Below are 19,680 nucleotides of genomic sequence, written 5' to 3' on the forward strand. Positions count from 1 at the left end.
GGCCTTCGGGATCTCAGCTTTGGCGGAGAACCTTGTGGGACCCCAAGAGCCCAGATTTAGAGTCTTGTCCTGTCTGAAGGCGCGGGCAAGGCCCTAGGATAGGCCAGCGGGGATGAGCGGGCACCTCGATAAAGAAAAGACACCTCTAGGGCAAAGAGGAAAAGGCACAGGGCAAGCGCCTTTTGAAAAAGCAAAAGGGGGCGCCCTGGCCCCAAGACGCTGGACTTCAGCTCCTCCTGGCCTCGCCATCTGAGTCTTTGTCTCCCAGCCCAGGCCCGTTCTCCCCGCCCCTCCTCGCTTCCTTGCTTATAACTTTGGCTCCATCCCACAGCTCAAACCCTCCTGGTCCGACCCGCTCTCCCTGGTTGGACCCCAACAGACGTACCCACGTGCTAATATCTCCCCCTACTGGTCTTCCATAGCACTGCGGGCGCCTGGGACAAGCAGCTCCCACCAGAGCAGGAGCGTGGCACATACAAGCCTGGCACATACGCTTGAACACAACACCTGGGACAGGCGTGGTGGCCTTGGCAAGAACCGGGGCCCGGTATGGGGAGCAAAGGAAAGCACTAGGAGGAAGATCTAGGTTTGGGATTGGCTTTGGGACTGCTAAGGATATAAAGGATATAAAGTCTCCTTGCTGCTTCTTTTTGGAGATTATTAGGTGAGCAACATTCCCGAAGTGCTCTACCATTTACACGGTTTCATGTCTTTATCTCACTTAAGTAGAAGGCTGAGCTACTGAGTTTCTCACTGGATCCTCGGATGATCTCTTTGGCTGTAGAGTGAGCCTCTATTTGGGGGAAAATAAAAAGGGAGAAGCTGGGTCCCTCCTGCTGTCAGGGACAAGGCCTGGAGGGTGAGAGGATCTGGGTATATAGGGAAGAGGAGGAGCTGTCTAGGGTCTCTCAGCTCCCAGCTGGACCCCTTATTGGAGTGCGAGCAAGGAGAGATGAGAACAAGGTGCAAGGGCACACAGATAGTCCAGCTTGGAGACTAGGATCCCCTGAAGTGCATGGCAGGACATGAAAACCTGAGTATGGAAAGCAGCCTGCCACTTACTGAGTGCCTACTACGTGCCAAGAGCTGTGTTAGATGTGTTTCCTCTCACAATCCTTGAGATAAGTTCCACTATCCCCATTTTACATAAGGGGGAAACTAAAGCTCAGGGAGAAGTGACTCATCTGAGGTCACTGAGCTGATCGGTGGTGGAAGCAGGATTTGACCCCAGGCTTATCTGTCTCTAAAGCCTATGCCCATTCCCCTGTACCATACGTATTTACCACATTTCCAGCCCCCTCTTGCTTACTTGCTTACTTAATTCATTTCTGGTTAAAAGCTGGCCCATGCCTGGAAAGAAGCAGCCTTCAGGATGGCCAGGACTCTACCCTTCACTCACAGTCCTTTAAGAGGTTACTGGGCCTGGGGAAGTTCATCTGTGTTCCTGGCTACATCCCCAAGTTCCCAGCTAAAATCACCACCGCCAACACCAGAACCTCAGATTCCACTGCCAACATGCCCAGTGTCCGTCGGGAGGTGAGCCCAAGACCAGGTGGGGATAGGGGAGATGAGGCTATGCTGCCAGACTTGGGAAACCTGGGAAGAAGGAAGCAACTCCTGAGTGTGCCAGTACCTAATCCTGGGTGGGAAGGGCAGCAGAGGAAAGAGGAGAGAACTCTTTATGTCTAGGCCTGTTCCACACGCTGGTCACCCCTGGTCATAGCACAGCCTTTCTGCCTCAACCTGTCCATCCAAGCTACAGGGGCCTCAGTAGCAGGGCTGGGCCTACTCCCTGCCACAGACAGAGCCAATGACTCCAGGCCCCCACCTCCTGCACCACCCCAGCAGGGCTTCAGATGTAGTGATTCAGGCCCCTGAGATAGGGAAAAATTACTCCTCAAGGAAGCCTGAGAGGAAGTCAGGATCTGTAGGGGATGTGGGCTCTCTCTTCTCCAAGCCCTCCCTACTCCAGTGGCAGTCACACCCCACCCCAAGCCTTCCAGATCAATGTCACCAAGCACACACACACACACACACACACACCCCTCAGGGTTCAAGGCTACCAGTATTTCCTGAGCACTGATCCTGTGTTAGCCTCTGAGCTGGGCCTGCTCTGGTGACCTGAAGAGGATCTCCACCACGCCCTGCCTTCGAGGAGCTCCAAGTAGACTGAAATCTGTATGTGGGGGCCTCCTGGACCCTGGGATGCAGAACATCTGGCAGCTGCAAGAGGCCTCAGGCATCATGTAGCCCCCAGAGAGCTACAGATCAACTCCTTCTGAGCTCAGCTCCCTACACCCATGGGAGGCACCCATGGGAGGTATAAACTTCAGAGCCACAATTTCACTGCTTCTCAGCTTCATCTCCTTGGGCAAGTCACTTCATCTCTGTATGCTTCAGTTAACTGTCTATAACCTGGAGATCATCCCTCCTTCACAGAGCTGTGGTGAGGGGTGAATGAGATAATGCACATAAAGTGCTTTAGCATCATGCCTGACCCACCACAGTGCTTACAAAGGGAAACTGTTATTCTTCCACAGAGCCTCCCACAGAGACACCCTCATTCCTGGTCACACACGTTCTCGCCTGTTCACACATGCTTTGTGTGCCACACACACATTTTTTAGCTCCTTTCGTATTCTCACACATGTAAATATTCATATACAAACTCTCCGTCTTTCTCACCTATCCATTCACGCAGCACCAGCTGGCAGGACTGGATCCTGCCCTTGTGGAATGCAGAGTTAGCCCCTGCATTTTCTTATGTCACTGTCACACACATGTATGAACGTACACACACACCCTCTCTCGATTTCCATGGCCCTTGTCCTTGACCTCTCCTTGCCTGTATTGCACTCTGAGAGAAAAGAAGTGAACTAAGTCACCTGAGACCCCACATGGCCAGGAAGTGGAAAAGTCAGGATTCAACGCTGGGCCATTTGGCTACACAACTTGAGCTTCTACTCATGACTCTATGCTGATATCCCAGGGCTCTGGAAAGGAGTGTGTGCCAAGGGGTGGGCCTTGCACACCGAAGGGTCAGAGAGCAGGAAGCCTACCCTGAGACGCAGGGCAATGCCAACTGGGACAACCCAGCGAGGCTAGCAGCCCTCTCTCCCATCTCCAGTCATCTCTGGCCTGCCCTAAGCCTCCTGTCTGTCCCACAGCTTCTTCCTGCATCCTCCTCACAGATGCACACAGCCACTCCTTACAGGGAGAGGGAAAGCTATGTTTCTGGAACACCTTCTGTATGTATGCCAAGCACTGTAGCTGGGTGCTTTCACCTTTGGTGCTATATTTTCTTTGTTTAATTCTCACAACATCCCTAAGGGTGATATTGATAGGCCTATTTTGGAGATGAGAAAACTGAGGCTCCAGGCTCAATTTGGCTGCATCTTCTGCCCCTGCCCACCTCAGCCTGCAAAGCCCTCTCGCCCAGCTGGCTTATTCCCATCACCCCCTTCTCTCCTGTTCTTCCCTTTGCCCTCACTGCCCCCTAGCTGAGACTGGCTGGGGTCTGTGTTAGGCCCAGGCTGTACTCCCTTCCCCACAAATACCTTGCTTTACCCAAGTCACTCTATCTCTGGGTCAGTCTCAGGGAAAGCTCAGGATGGGGCTTGAGCCCTCCCACTCTTCCTCCTCCCCCCACTCCTGGCTGCACCACATCCCAGGTCTAGGTCAGATCAAGCCCCAGGTGGGTAAGCCCTGCAAGTCTAGTTTCACTGAAGCCATGACACATGACAATTTCCAGTGGCTGGGGAAGGAGAGAGTGGTCCAGAAGGCTAAAGCTTCAACCAGACTCAACCCCTAACCCCTCCTCAGTCCCTGCCCCAGCTGCATGCCTGGTTTATGAGTGTTTGCATTGAGATCACCTTGATCTTCCAGGTGTCAGCCTGGCCCCAGGGCAGACTTTGGCGTGATGACACAAGGGATAGGAGGAGCCCTTCTCTTCCTGAGATGGGCCTGCCCCCTCCCTCCATCTCTCTTTATCCCCTCCTTATACCCCTTTACCCTACCCTGGACTCCTAGAAATCTGTCGCAAGCCCTTGGGCCCCATCCAGGCAAATGGCCTGCCCCTTGCCCCTGAAAAGAGCCTAGAACAGAGCATGGCCCAGTGTGGTATAGCAGGTGGCACAAGACTCTGATCCTGGACTCCTTAGAAGCCTCATCTTTGGACATCCCTGCCCTCCTGTGTGTCACAATCTGGGCTCAGCTTCCTCTAGCAGTCCCTCCTGTCCTCTACTCTCTGGCCCAGTGGGGGGCAGCCTTGGGGGGAGCAGAGCCCGAAGCCCTCCAGCCCAGCCCACCTGTTGCTCCCTCACTCCGGTTACCTGGGGAATGTGCAAAGAGGGGCTGGGCCATTCATCACTGTCAGGGGCTGAGGAATCTGGGGGAGGGGAGCAGCAGCTGTTCCCACCTGTCACTGACCGCAGCCTAGCTCCCCATCTCAGAGAGCCAGTAGGCCTGGGGAAGGATGATGCTGGCTGGAGAAATGGCATCTTTGCCCAGTCCTGCTTCTGGCTCCTTAGAGAACACACCGAGAATGTCAGGCCCCATAAACACAGGAAATAAAGTTCCCCTGGAGGAACACCCCAAGCAGAGCAAACATTTGGACAACCAAGGAGCAGAAGGAAGGGGCAGCTGCTTCTTCATCTCTCTAGCTCTCCTACCTCTGACCCCTCACTAGCCTATGAGCTAGCTTCCTATCTCCCATCCTACCATGAAGGCTAAAGGGTCAGGTTCTGGGCTTTCTTGACTGATAAACCCAGGCCATGAGCCCGGGGGCATCCTGAGGACAGATAAGAGGTAGGACCCAGCTGGCCAGATAACCACTGTCAGATATATGGCACCCAGGCCCACCAGCCTCCAGCTGCCCCTTAGCCAACCCAGCCAGGATCTATGACATTGAAACCTCCCTTCCCTACTCACAACTTAGTCCAGCTTTGTTTAGAGACCTTCCTTCCTACCTTCAGTCAGGAGGGCCCCAGTGCCTGGCCTCAGTGTACCTCCCAGTGAGCACACAATTTCCTTCTAAGCCTTTAGTCTCCCCACCAAGCCTCTCCCACCCTGTTCCTGCCACACCTCCACTTCCCCAGAGCTGCCCAAGTTGGGGTTGGGGTGAGACCTCAATTGACAAACCACCCAGCGTCTTCCTCATGAGGAAGCCAACACCCTCAGAGGAACATACATCTCCTTGGCCTGGCTTGTTTTTCTTCCACAGACGCTCTCCAGGACACAAAGCAGAGCCTATGGCAGCTCTGGCCTCAGCTGTGAGGGGTGGGGGTGGGGGTGTGGAGAGGGAGGGAATTTTCCTCCTTGGATTGGTGTCTCAGGCAGGAGTGAAGGCAGGAAGCTGGGGGCTTCTGAAATAAGAATGCCTTAGATGATTAGGGTTCTAAAGACAGGGGAGGGAGGAGGTGGGATTTCAGAGGTGGGGAAATGAGACATTAGGCAGGTTCTTGAATCAAAGGGGCAAAGTCCTGAAGGAAATGTTTTCCTCTCCCTGGTAGCCTCCCTATTCCTCAATCTCTGTCGACCCCCAGTGGCGAGCCCAGTATCTGCATTCCAAAAGGTGACCCAGCACTGAGCCTGGCCCCCAACAGCCCAGCAGGAGGTAGTGGACACTGCCAGCTTCTGGTGCTGACCCGGGCTGAGCTAAGCCAAGAACACCCTCCCTTCTCTTTCCCCTCCTCCCTCCTGGTACTGGAAATCCAATCTATCCAGGCCTACCTTAGTGCCCACCTCCTCTGGGCAGCCTTCCTGGAAAGCCCTAGCCCACAGGTCTGTTCCCTCCTTTGAGCTCCAAAACCTGACTGTACTGCCTGTGATTGGCACTTGGATTTTCATTATTTTTGTATATCCCAGCTCTCCCACTACATATTAACCTCAGGCAGAAACCACTGACTGCTTCTCCTTTATCTTCGACATTAAGGCCAAGTATAGGGATGGGTATATAGGAGGTGTGCAATAAATGTTAATGGCGATGGTGATGACGACGATAGCGATGGTGATGACAACCACCACGTACTGAGGACCTACGACCTTCCAGCTACTTTGTATCCATTCTTGGCGTTTCAGGTACTTTGTATCCATTCTCTTATTCAAAAGTCATTTTATATACAGACGAGAAAACTGAAATTCTCAGAAGTCAAGTGACCTAAATAACGTCTCATGTCTAGTAAGTGGCAGACCCCAAGGTTTGATGCAGATTTCTCTGGATCCAAGCTATAGGTACCTCTATCTCCTACATGCCGGACATTGCCTTTGTCCTGGAAGGGACACAGGGATGACTCTGACTCAGTCCCTGACAACATGGCATGGTATGGGCCACAGCAAAGACCATATGCTCCATGAAGCATGGAAGGACTAGCTCTGTGTCCTTCTTCCTTATCCTTTCTACTCGTCTCAGGGCACTTCTTCTCTAGTTTGCTCATTTGGCAGAAAGACAAATTGCCCAGCCCAGATAGGCAGTCTCCCATGTCCCATCACACAAGGAGGCTGTGTCCAACTAGGAGATTCCTATGGACAATGGGCACCTGAAAAAGTCAATAATCCAGGGCCACAGAGGGATAGTCTGTTAGAGATTGCTACCAGTAGAATACCCAGACTCTCCCAGGAACCAACATGGGTCATTTCAGTTCACACACACTGCTGGGCCTCCCCTGGGAGCCTGGCAGGTGCTGAATCTGAGGCTTAATGAGGTGAGAGAGACGCCTGTGTTACTTCCCCTCACTCCATGCGTGCCTAGTTAGCAAATAGTCCCAAGCCAACAAGCACCATTAAGTAGAGGGCCCACTGACCTGAGCCTCACTCTTGTCCGTGCCCTCCCTGAGCCATTTTGCTTTTCTCCAGCCTGGTGACCTTACAGGAAACTAAGGCATCTCACTCCTGTCCTCTCCCCTTCCCCAAGGCACTCACCTGAGACTCTCAGTCACTCTGTTTTTAGTAGTCCTTGGTGTGAAGAACACCTGTTTGAGCTGGAAAGGAAAAGAGCCCATTGTAGGGGTCCAAGGTGGTTCAAGCCCCCCTCCCTTTCCTGCCCCTACCACTAGGGTTCTAACAAGGCCATGCCTTGGAGTTGACAAACCTGGAAAGCAGGCAGCCTAGTTTCCCAGGCAGATTCTGCAAGGAGCAGAGCTTGCAAGTTTCAAGTTGGACTTTCCATGGGCACTTTATTAAGGGATTTTATGGCCGGAGTGGATGATTGGTAACACCAGCTTTTAAAAATGTCCAGGCTGAAATGACCAGGGCCAGGCAATAAGGCACAGGCCTCTGTGACTCTGATTACCCATTTTCCCTCATGTTGGTGAAGAACAGAACTGTTTCCTGCAGGAAATCTTGTCCTTACCAGCAGGGCCTCCCAAGGGCCCACTACTGGGCAGAAGCACATTGGTCTTCCTCTAGGAGCGTATGCGCCCTCACCGGGCAACCCATCTTCCATCAGCGGCTGACAACCTCAGTCCCAGCCAGCTGATTGCTAAGACTGATGGGTGTGCACATATGCCATCACACAGAATAGTTGCACTCCAGGAGCTCATTAGGGAAGATAGGCTCACATACTGCTGCCTAGGACATAGCAAAACCTGTACCTCCAGAAATTATGTCTCGAAGAGCCTCGCCTGAAGGCGTGCGATCCTGCTAGCTCTCCTGACACCCTCAATGACCCTGGGATGAATTTGGGTCACTGGGGTCAGTGGTGCCCACACGGGCATTGCAAGGGCACACATCACCCCACACAAGTCAGCCGACAACCGTGGATGGGGTAGCGGTGTCATACAGTCCTGGGTAGCCTGTGGCATTCACTTTAAGGGGCTGGGAGCCTGCCTCACAGGGTTGTTGTGAGGGTTTAAATGAGTGACTACGTGTGAAGCATTGATATAGCATGTGCCATGGACACGTCAGCATTTATTAGCTGTCTTTTTGGCTCTTCAAATATTTATTAACCAATTTGTATTTCTTCTTGGCTTTGCATATTCATGGTGGTTTGCCTTTGCCTTTGTGGTTTTTTTTTCCTTATTAACTTGTAAGAATAATTTATCTACTAAGAATATTAATTCTTTGTTGAAACTTTCTTGGATTTGGAGCCCAAATTATTTTTATTATGTTATTGCTTTTCAGATCAGTAGGTTTTATTATATTTGTATAGTTCTACAAACATCATTATTATCTAATTTCAGAACATTTCATCACCCCCCAAAATACCATATCTATTAGCAGCCACTCCTCTCCCAATTCTTTTCTCCTTCCAGCCCCTGGCAACTACTAATCTTCTTTCTGTCTCAGTGGATTTGCCTATTCTGGACATTTCCTATAAATGTAATCATACTATATGTGGTCTTTTGTGACTGGCTTCTTTTACTTAGTGTAATGTTTTTGAGAGTCTTCTATGTTGTAGCATGTGTCAGTAGTTTTGTTCCTTTTTATTGCCACATAACATTCCATTGCATGGCTATACCATACATTTTATTTTATTGCAGTAACATTGGTTTATAACATTATATAAATTTCAGGTGTACATCATTATATTTCAATTTCTGTGTAGATTACATCATGTTCACCACCCAAAAACTAATTACCATCCATCACCATACACATGTACCTATTCACGCTTTTAACCCTCCTCCCTCCCTCCTTTCCTTCTGGTAACCACCATTCCAATCTCTGTCTGTATGGGTTTGTTTGTTGTTGTTTTTATCTTCTATTTATGAGTGAGATCATACAGTATTTGACTTTCTCACTCTGACTTTTTTCACTTAGCATAATACCCTCAAGGTCCATCCATGTTGTCACAAATGGCAAGATTTCGTCCTTTTTTATGGCTGAGTAGTATTCCATCATGTATATACACCACATCTCCTTTATCCATTCTTCCCTTGATGGGCACCTGGGTTGCTTCCAAGTCTTGGCTATTGTGAATAATACTGCAATGTACAGAGGGGTGCATATATCTTCATGCATTCGTGTTTTCACATTCTTTGGATAAATACCCAGCAGTGGAATAGCTGGATCATACATATAGTTCTATTCTTAATTTTTTGAGGAATCTCCATACTGTTTTCCATAGTGGCTGCACCACTTTGCATTCCCACCAGCAGTGTATGAGAGTTCCCTTTTCTCCACATCCTCTCCAACACTTGTTCTTTCCTGTCTTGTTAATTATAGCCATCCTGATTGGCTGGAGGTGATATCTTATTGTAATTTTGATTTGCATTTCCCTGATAATTAGTGATGTTGAGCGTCTTTTCATGTGCCTGTTGCCCATCTGTATATCTTCTTTGGAGAAGTGTCTGTTCAGAAGTTTTGCCCATTTTTTAATTGGGTTGTTCATTTATTTGTTGTTGAGATGTATGTGTTCTTTATATATTTTGGATATTAACCCCTTATCAGATATATGATTTGCAAATATCTTCTCCCAGTTGTTAGGTTCTCTTTTCATTTTGTTGATTTCCTTTGCTGTGTGGAGGATTTTTAGTTTGATGTGGTCCCATTTGTTTATTTTTTCTATTATTTCTCTTGCCCAGTCAGACATGGTGCTTGAAAATGTGCTGCTAAGACCGATGTTGAAGAACGTACTGCCTATGCTTTCTTCTAGAAGTTTCATGGTTTCAGATCTTACATTCAAGTCTTTAATCCATTTGGAGTTAATTTTTGTGTATGGTGTAAGATAATGGTCTACTTTTATTCTTTTGCATGTGGCTGTCCAGTTTTCCCAACACCATTTATTGAAGAGACATTCCTTTCTCCATTGTATGTTCTTGGCTCCCTTGTTGAAAATTAGCTGTCCATAGATGTGTGGATTTATTTCTAGACTCCCAATTCTGTTCCATTGATCTGTGTGTCTGTTTTTGTGCCAGTACCATGCTGCTTTGATTACTATAGCTTTGTAGTCTATTTTGAAATGAGGGAGTTTGATACTTCCGGCTTTGTTCTTTTTTCTCAGGATTCCTTTGGCTATTCTGGGTCTTTTGTTGTTCCATATAAATTTTAAGATTCTTTGTTCTATTTCTGTGAAAAATGTTGGTGGAACTTTGATAGGGATTGCATTGAATCTATAGACTGCTTTAGGAAGCATGGACATCTTAACTATATTAATTCTTCCAATCCAAGAGCACAGAATATCTTTCCATTTCTTTGTGTCTTCTTCAATTTCTTTCAGAAATGTTTTATAGTTTTGGGTGTACAGATCTTTCACCTCTTTGGTTAAGTCTATTCCTAGGCATTTTATTCTTTTTGTTGCAATTGTAAATGAGATCGTATTCTTAATTTCTCTTTCTGCTACTTCATTGTTAGTGTATAGAAATGCAACTGATTTTTTTATGTTGATTTTTGTATCCTGCAACTTTACTGTATTCATTTATTATTTCTAAAAGTTTTTTGGTGGATTCTTTAGGTTTTTCTATGTATAAAATCATGTCATCTGCAAATAGTGACAGTTTCACTTCTTCTTTCCAATTTGGATCTCTTCTATTTCTTTTTCTTACCTCATTGCTTGGCTAGGACTTCCAATACTATGTTAAATAGGAGTGCTGAAAGTGGGCATCCTTGTCTAGTTCCTGTTCTTAGAGGGATAGCTTTCAGTTTTTCTCCACTGTGTATGATCTTAGCTGTGGGTTTGTCATATATGGCCTTTATTACATTGAGGCACTTTCCTTCTATACCCGTTTTATTCAGGGTTTTTATCATAAAGGAAGGCTGTATCTTGTCAAATGCTTTCTCTGCATCTATTGAGATGATCCTGTGATTTTTATTCTTCATTGTGTTAATGTGCTGTATCACGTTAATTGATTTGCAGATGTTGAAGTATCCCTGCATCCCTGCAATAAATCCCACTTGATCATGATGTATGATCTTTTTAATGTATTGTTGTATTCGATTTGTTAGTATTTTGTTGAGGAGTTTTGCATCCTCATGTTCATTAGTGATATTGGCCTGTAATTTTCTTTTTTTGTGTTGTCCTTGTCTGTTTTTGGTATCAGGGTATTGTTGGCTTCACAGAATGAGTTACGAAGCTTCCTCTCCTCTTCAATTTCTTGGAGAGTTTGAGAAGGGTAGGTAATAAGTCTTCTTTGAATATTTGGTAGAATTCACTAGGGAAGCTGTCTGGTCCTGGACTTTTATTTTTTGGGGGTTTTTGATGACTGTTTCGATCTCCTTACTGGTGATTGGTCCATTCAAATTGTCTATTTCTTATTGACTCAGTTTTGGAAGGTTGTATGATTCTAAGAATTTATCCATTTCTTCTAGATTACCCAATTTGTTGGCTTATAGCTTTTCGTAGTATTCTCTTATAATCTTTCATATTTCTGAGATGTCCATTGTAATTTCTCCTCTTTCATTTGTGATTTTATTTACTTGATCCTTCTCTCTTTTTTTTGGTGAGTCTAGCTAAAGGCTTCTCAATTTTGCTTATCTTTTCAAAGAACCAGCTCTTAGTTTCATTGATATATTTCTATTGTTTTTTTAGTCTCTATTTCATTTATTTCTGCTTTGATTTTTATTATTTCCCTTCTTCTACTGATTTTGGGCTTTGTTTGTTCTTCTTTTTCCAGTTCCTTTAGGTATACTGTTAGATTGTTTATTTGAGATTTTTCTGGTTTGTTGAGGTAGGTCTGTATTGCTATAAACTTCCCTCTTAGAACCGCTTTTGCTGTATCCCATAAATTTTGGCATGTTGTATTTTCATTTTCATTTGTCTCCAGGTATTTTTTGATTTCTCCTTTGATTTCTTCATTGACCCAATAGTTATTCAGTAGCATTTTGTTTAATCTCCACATATTTTTGGCTTTTCCAATTTTCTTCCTGTAGTTGATTTCTAGTTTCATATCCTTGTGGTCAGAAAAGATGCTTGGTATTATTTCAATCTTCTTAAATTTATTGAGACTTGTTTCGTGGTCTAATATGTGCTCTATCCTGGAGAATGCTGCATGTGCATTTGAAAAAACTGTGTATTTGTGCTTTTTGGGTGGAATGTCCTGTATATATCTACTAAGTCCATCTGGTCTAATGTGTCATTTAAGGCCAACGTTTCCTTATTGAACTTCATTGGATGATCTATCCACAGATGTAAGCCGAGTATTAAAGTCCCCTACTATTATTGTGTTACTGTCTATTTCTCCTTTTATTTCTGTTAATAAAGCTTTATATATTTAGGTGGTCCTGTGTTGGGTGCATAGATATTTAGAAGTGTTATATCCTCTTGTTGGATTGTTCCCTTGATCATTATGTAGGGCCCTTCTTTGTCTCTTTTTACAGTTTTTCTTTTAAAGTCTATTTTGTCTGATATGAATGTTGCTACCCCAGCTTTCTTTTCATTGCAATTTGCATGGAGTATCTTTTTCCATCCCTTTGCTTTCAGTTTGTGAGTGTGTTTAGGTCTGAAGTGTGTCTCTTGTATGCAGCATATATATGGGTCTTGTTTTATTATCCAGTCAGCCACCTTATGCCTTTTGATTGGAGCATTTAGTCCATTGACATTTAAAGTAGCCATTGATAAGTATGCACTTATTGCTGTTTTGTTACTTTTTTTTCTGGTTGTTTTAGTTGTTCGTCTCTGTTCCTTTCTTCTCTTCTTGCTCTCTTCACTTGTGGATTGATGGCTTTCTTTAGCATTATGTTTGGGTTCCTTTCTCTTAATTTTTGTGTATTTATTATAGGTTCCTGTTTTGTTATTACCATGAAGTTCATATATAATAACCTATGTATATAGCAATCTATATTAAGTTGATGGTTTCTTTAGTTTGACCCCTTGCTAAAGGCTCTACTCTTTAACTCCTCTCTTCCCACATTTTATGTTTTTGATATCATATCTAACGTCTTTTTTTGTGCTTGTGTATCCGTTACCCTCTTATCATGGAAATAGATAATTTTAGTACGTTTTTCTTTTGACCTTCATATTAGCTTCATAGGTGGTCAATCTGCTGCCTTTACTGTATATTTGCATTTACCAGTGATTTTATTGCTTTTTTTGATAATTTTATTATTTCTATTTGTGGTCTTCTCTTTTCCACATAAATAAGTCAGTTTAGCATTTCTTGTAAGGCTGGTTTCTTGGTAATAAACTCGTTTAGTTTTTGCTTGTCTGGGAAACTCTTTCTCTTTCCTTCCATTCTGAATGATAACCTTGCTGGGTAGAATATTCTTGGCTGTAGAGTTTTTCCTTTCAGCACTTTACATATATTGTGCCACTCCCTTCTAGCCTGTAAGGTTTCTTCTGAGAAGTCAGCTGATAGCCTTATGGGGTTTCCTTTGTATGTAACTTGTTGCCTTTCTCTTGTGGCTTTTAGGATTCTCTCTTTATCTTTAATTCTGGACATTTTAATTACAATGTGTCTTGATGTGGGCCTCTTTGGGTTTACCTTGCTTGGTGCTCTCTGTGCTTCCTGTACCTGGATGTCTGTTTCTTTCCTTAGGTTAGGGAAGTTTTCAGCTATTATTTCTTCAAATAGATTCTCTGCCCCTTTGTCTCTCTCTTCTGTTTCTAGGACACCTATTATACAGATATTATGCACTTGATGTTGTCCCAGAGGAAGGTTGGCCCTGAGCTAACATGTGTTGCCAATCTTCCTCCTTTTTTCCTTCTTTTCTCCCCAAAGCCCCAGTAGATAGTTGTATGTCATGGTTGTACATCCTTTTAGTTGCTCTATGTGGGACGCCACCTCAGCATGGCTTGATGAGCAGTGCATAGGTCTGTGCCCAGGAACCAAACCGGTGATCCCTGGGCCACCAAAGCAGAGTGCCTGAACTTAACCACTACACACCCAGGCCAGCCCCTGTCCTCATTCTTTTTAATTCTTTTTTCTTTTATCTGTTCAGCTTGGATAATCTCCTCTAGTCTTTCATCCAGCTCACTGATCCATTCCCCTGTATCATCTACTCTCCTATTGCATCCCTCTAGTGAATTTGTCATTTCCATTATTGTATTCTTTATTCCTATTTGATTCTTTTTTACATTTTCCACTTCTTTGTTGAAGTTCTCCCTGAGTTCGTCCATTCTTTTCCCAAGGTCAGTGAGCATCCTTATGACTATCAGTTTGTACTCTTTGTTAGACAGATTGTCTATCTCTGTTTAATTTAGTTCTTTTTTTTTTTTTTTTTTTTTTTTGCTGAGGGAGATTCACCCTAAGCTAACATCTGTTGCCAACCAGCCTCTTTTTTTATTTTTGCTTGAGAAAGATTAGCTCTGAGATAACAACTGTGCCAATCTTCCTCTGTTTCGTATGCGGGTTGCCTCCAAAGCATGTCTGATGAGTGGTGTAGGTCTGCACCCAGGATCCAAACCCACAAACCCAGGCCGCCAAAACGGAGCATGTCGAACTTAACTGCTATACCACAGGGCAGCCCTCGTTTAGCTCTTTTTCTGAGGATTTGTCCTGTTCCCTTATTTGGAAAGTATTCCTTAGTCTCTTTATTTTGCCTCTTTTTCTGTGCTTATATCTATGTATTAGGTAGATCAGCTATGTCTCCTGATCTCTCCTTATGTAAGAGATGCCTTATGAGGCCCAGCAGTGTGCTTCTCTCTTGTCACGAGTTCCAAATTTAGCAGGAGTTTCCCCTGTGTGGGCTATGTGTGTCCTTCTGTTGTGGCAAGGTTGCTCTTGCTGCAGGTGCCCAGGGAGGCTATGCTGTCCCCCTGGCTAGCTGGTTGTAATACTCAGCTGCGTGTTGCTGCTATGGTCCCTCCGGTCACTTTATCAGGTATGGGGAGCCCCAGAACAGTTTGCTGCAATGTCTAATCACACATTCCTGTTGCAGTTTTTCTAAGTGAGTAGGCCCCTGGCATGGCTGGTTGCTAGGCTCAGGGGCTTACAATTGCTGTAGGCCTCCAGCCTGCAAGGCTATTGTCAGCTCTCTCAGGAGTGCAGCTGAGTGGGGCTGGCCCCAGGCAGGAAAACACCCAATTGTTTCAGGCTCTGGAAGGTGAGGCTGATCACTTATGTGGCTTAAGATTGCTCCCAGCTAGCTATGAAGCACTGTAGCTATAAGTTGGCTTTTTTCTCTCCAGAAAGGAATTTCTGCCTCTTCCACCTCAGTCAGCACTGTCCCTTGTTATGGGGGTTCTTTTTATCCAGTTTTCAGTTCTCTCTTGGGGTAATTGTTCCAAGAGTAGTTGTAAATTTGTTGTGTCCATGGGAGGAGGTGAGTTCTGAGTCTGCCTATGCTGCCATCTTGACACCAGAACATATACCATACAATTTTTATGCATTCATCAGTTGATGGGAATTTGGATTGTTTCCACATTTTGGATATTAGGAATAACGCTGCTAGGAACATTCATATACCAATTTTTATGTGGACATATGTTTATATTTCTCTTGGTTACATGTACCTAGGAGTGGAATTGCTTACTTATATGATAATTCTATGTTTAGCATTTTTAGGAACTGCCATATTGTTTGCAAAGTGGCTGCACCATTTTACGTTCTCACCAGCAATGTATGAGGGTTCCAATTTCTCCACATCCTCCTCAACACTTATTTTCCTTTTTACTATTATATTTATCCTAGTGGGTGTGAAGTGGTATCTCATTGTGGTTTTGATTTGCATTTCCCTGATAACTATTGATGTTGAGAACATTTTCCTCTGCCTATTGGTCATTTGTTTATCTTCTTCAGAGAAATGTCTATTCAGATACTTTACCCATTTTTAATTGGGTTGTCTTTTTATTGTTGAGTTCTAAGTATACTTTATATATTAAGGATACTAGTCCCTTATCAGATGTATGATTTGCAAATATTTTCTCTCATTCTGTGGGTTGTCATTTCATTTTCTTGATAGTGTCCTTTAAAGCACAAAACGTTTTTTATTTTGATGAAGTCCAATTTATCATTTTTTTTCTTTTGTGACTCATGCTTTTGGTGTCATATCTAAGAAACCACAGCCTAATCCAAGGTCTCAAAGATTTACTCCTATATTACTTCTAAGAGCTTTATAGTTTTAGCTCTTATATTTAGATCTTTGATTCATTTTGAGTTAATTTTAGTGTATGGTATGTGGTAGGGGTCCAACTTCATTTTTTTTGCATGTGGTGTGAATATCTAGGATATCTAAGCACCTTTGTTGAAAAGACTTTTCTTTCCCCATTGAATTGTCTTGGCATCCTGGCTGAAAATCAATTTACCATAAATGTGAAGGTTTATTTCTCCATTCTCAATCATTTTCCATTGATCTCTGTGTTTGTCTGTATGCCCATATGATATTGCCTTGATTACTATGGCTTTATAGTAAGTTTTGAAATCAGAAAGTGTGAGTGTTCCAACTTTGCTTCTCTCTTTCAAGATTGTTTTGCCTATTCAGAGTCTCTTGCATTGCATATGAATTTCAGGATCCGCTTGTCAAATCTGCCAAAAAAAAAAAAAGCCATCTGGGATTTTGATGAGGATTGCATTGAATCTGTAGATTAATTTGGGGATTAAATTAAAACTATTAAGTCTTCCATTTCATGAACACAGTGGATGACTTTCCATATATTTAGGTTTTGTTTAATTTCTGTCAATAATGTTTTGTAGTTTTCAGAGAACAAGTCTTACACTTCTTTTGTCAATTTTATTCCTAAGCATTTTATTCTTTTTGATTTTATCATAAATGAGATTGTTTTCTTAATTTCATTTCAGATTGTTCATTGCTAGTGTATAGAAATACACATTTTTGTACATTGATCTTGTATCCTGGAACTTTGCTTAACCCATTTGTTCTTTTTAGGTTTTTAGTAGATTCGTTAGGGTTCTCTATATGTAAGATTATGTCATCTACAAATAGAAATAAATATTTACTTCTCCCTTTGTTATCTGGATGCCTTTTATTTAATTTTCTTGCAGTACTGCCTTGGCCAGAGCCTCTAGTAAAATGTTGAATAGAAGTGGCAAGAGCCAACATCCTTGTCTTGTTCCTGAACTTAGGGAAAAGAACTCAGTCTTTCACTATTTTGTGAGACATTAGCTGTGGGTTTTTTGGTAGATGCTCTTTATCTGGTTGAGGAAGTTCCCTTCTCATCCTAGGTTGTTGAGTTTGGGGTTTATTTTTATCATGAAAGAATGATGGATTTTATCAAATGCTTCTTCTATGTCTATTGAGAAGATCACATGGTTTTTGTCCTTTATTAATATGAAGCATTACATTGATTGATTATTGGATGTTAAACAAACCTTGTATTCCAGGCATAAATACCACTTGTTCATAGTGCTTAATACTTTTTATTCATATGCTACCGAATATGGTTTTGTCTGTAGTTTTCTTTTCTTATAACATCTTTGTCTAGTTTTGGCATCAGAGTTAATATTTACTTTATAGAATGAGTTGAAAAGTGTTCCCTCCTTGTATTAGTCAGGGTTATCCAGAGAAACACAACCAATTATATATATATATATATATATATATATATGAATTGGCTTATTGGCTTATGTGATTTTGGAGGCTGGCAAGTCCAAAATCTACAGAGCTGATGTTCCATTTCAAGTCTGGAGGTTGGCAGGCTACTGTAGAGCGAGGAAGAGCTAATGTCGCAGTTCAAGGGCCTTCAGACAGGAAGAGCTGATGTTCTAGTTCTAAGGCTGGCAGGCAGAAAAATTCTCTCTTACTTGGGGTAAGATCAAGTAAGATTGAGGGATCAGCCTTTTAGTCTATTCAGGCCTTCAACTGATTGAGGTCTTCCCACATTATGGAGGGCAATCTACTTTACTCAGTCTACTGATTTAAATGTAAATCTCATCCAAAACACCCTCGCTGACACTCCCAGAATAATATTTGACCAAATGTCTGGGCACCCCATGTCTCAGTCAAGCTGACACATAAAATGAGCTATCACAAGTCCACCCCTTGTCAACTTGGCATCTATATTCATCTCCTTAAACCATACTTAATCTCCAAATAAAGAAAATTACAAAGTCATAATTCCACCAACATGATACAAATACCGTGCCTACAACCAAATGCACACTAACCCCTTCCCCAGAGGAGGACGTAAACTCTTTGAGTGATGTTTACTCTTCCCCTTGATGTCCCATAACTTAAATGCTATGATGTAAAATTAACAATAGTTAAATATTGATACTCAAATCTCCCTCTCCCTCTCTCTGATAAGAATACTTGTCATTGAATTTAGAATGCACCCAGATAATCCAGGGTGCTCCCCTCATCTCAAGATCATTAACTTAATGACATCTGCAAAGATAGATCCTTTTTCCAAATAAGATAACATTCACAAGTTCTGGGTATTAGAGCATGGGCATATACTTTTGGTGGCTACCATTCAGTCTAGTACAGTAGATAAAGGGGTAGAGGGAATAGGGTGAGGAACAAGGTGCTAGAGAAGGTGCTAGAAGGGGCTGTCATGTTGTGTTTGTCTCAGGCAACATCATCACCATCATAAACCTTTATTGAGTGATTACTATGTACCAAGCTCCATGCTAAGCCATTTATGTACATTGTCTCACTAAAGGGCCCGACCCTCTGAGTTGTTACTATTATTACCCCCATTTGCCAATGAGGAAGCTGTGGTACAGAGAGGTTAAGCAAGTTGCCCACACTCACACAGCCAGGAAGTGGTGGTGCCTGCTTACTAGCTGTCTGACTTTAAATACAGCATCCCTAACCACAACCCTCAGCTTTCCCCTCAGACAGGCGTGGGGATTGGGATTCAAGGTGCCACAGTGGTGTTAGAAACATCCTGATACGACTGTTGGGAGCCCAGGCCAGATAGGCTTGGGTTTCTATTCTGTCTCTGCCCCTTATTACTTGCATGACCTCCCTGAGTTTCCGTTTGCCCTATGATAAACTAGGGAGGGACCATTCATTCATCCATTAAGTGCCTACTATGTGCCAGGAAAATAACACTTACCTGTCAGGGTACTGTATACATTGAATAAGCTAATGTATATAAATCCCCTGGCATGTATACTACATGCTTGGCAAATAATGACCACTATTATTGTGTAGGTGCAGTTTTGAGAGAGAGACAAAGGGGGAAATGACCAGGAGGCGTTACATTTGGAGTGTGACCAGATGGAATCCCCAAGACTTAGGCTGATTCAAACTCCAGGGAGGCAGTGACACAGGCAGGCAGAGAAAGGCAAGGATCCTTGGCCAGGCTGTGAAGAAAGAAGACTCTGCCAGCAGGACCTTAGGCTGTAATCTCAGCCTTAATTTACATGAGGCGAACACATGAGGGCGTGTGCCCCTCACGACAGGCTAGTTCAGAGACTCCCAGAGAAGCCCCAGGCTTCTCTTGTTTCCACCTCTAGGGCAGTGGGCCCAGGCCCTGTGACTGAGAAGGAGGCTGAGGGAGGGAGGAGGCATAAGAGATTAACAGGATCCTCTCTGGGGCATGAAATTTGCATGAGCAAATACCCTGTGTCGACCCACTGGAGAAAGTAAAACGGGACGTAGTAAAACGGGACGTAGAACAGGTTCAGCAGATTTGGAGGGGGAGGGGGAGGGAAGAGGTCACAATACAGGGGATGGAAATGACCTCTTAGCCTGAGGACCAGGCAAGAAAACAGCCTCAGTCTATTACACACACACACACACACACACACACACACAGGAATTATGAGGGAACCAGATTTGGAGAAGGGAGCCTGAAGGAGGAAAGAGAATGTCCAGCCAGGGGTATTTTGGGTCATATAAGATCTCAGTCTTCATGTTATGATTATGAAAAATAAAGACAGCAAAATTTCATGTCTCTAT

Source organism: Ceratotherium simum, chromosome X, assembly GCF_057802395.1.
Source record: "Ceratotherium simum simum isolate JZ-2026a chromosome X, ASM5780239v1, whole genome shotgun sequence".
NCBI classification, from domain to species: domain Eukaryota; kingdom Metazoa; phylum Chordata; class Mammalia; order Perissodactyla; family Rhinocerotidae; genus Ceratotherium; species Ceratotherium simum.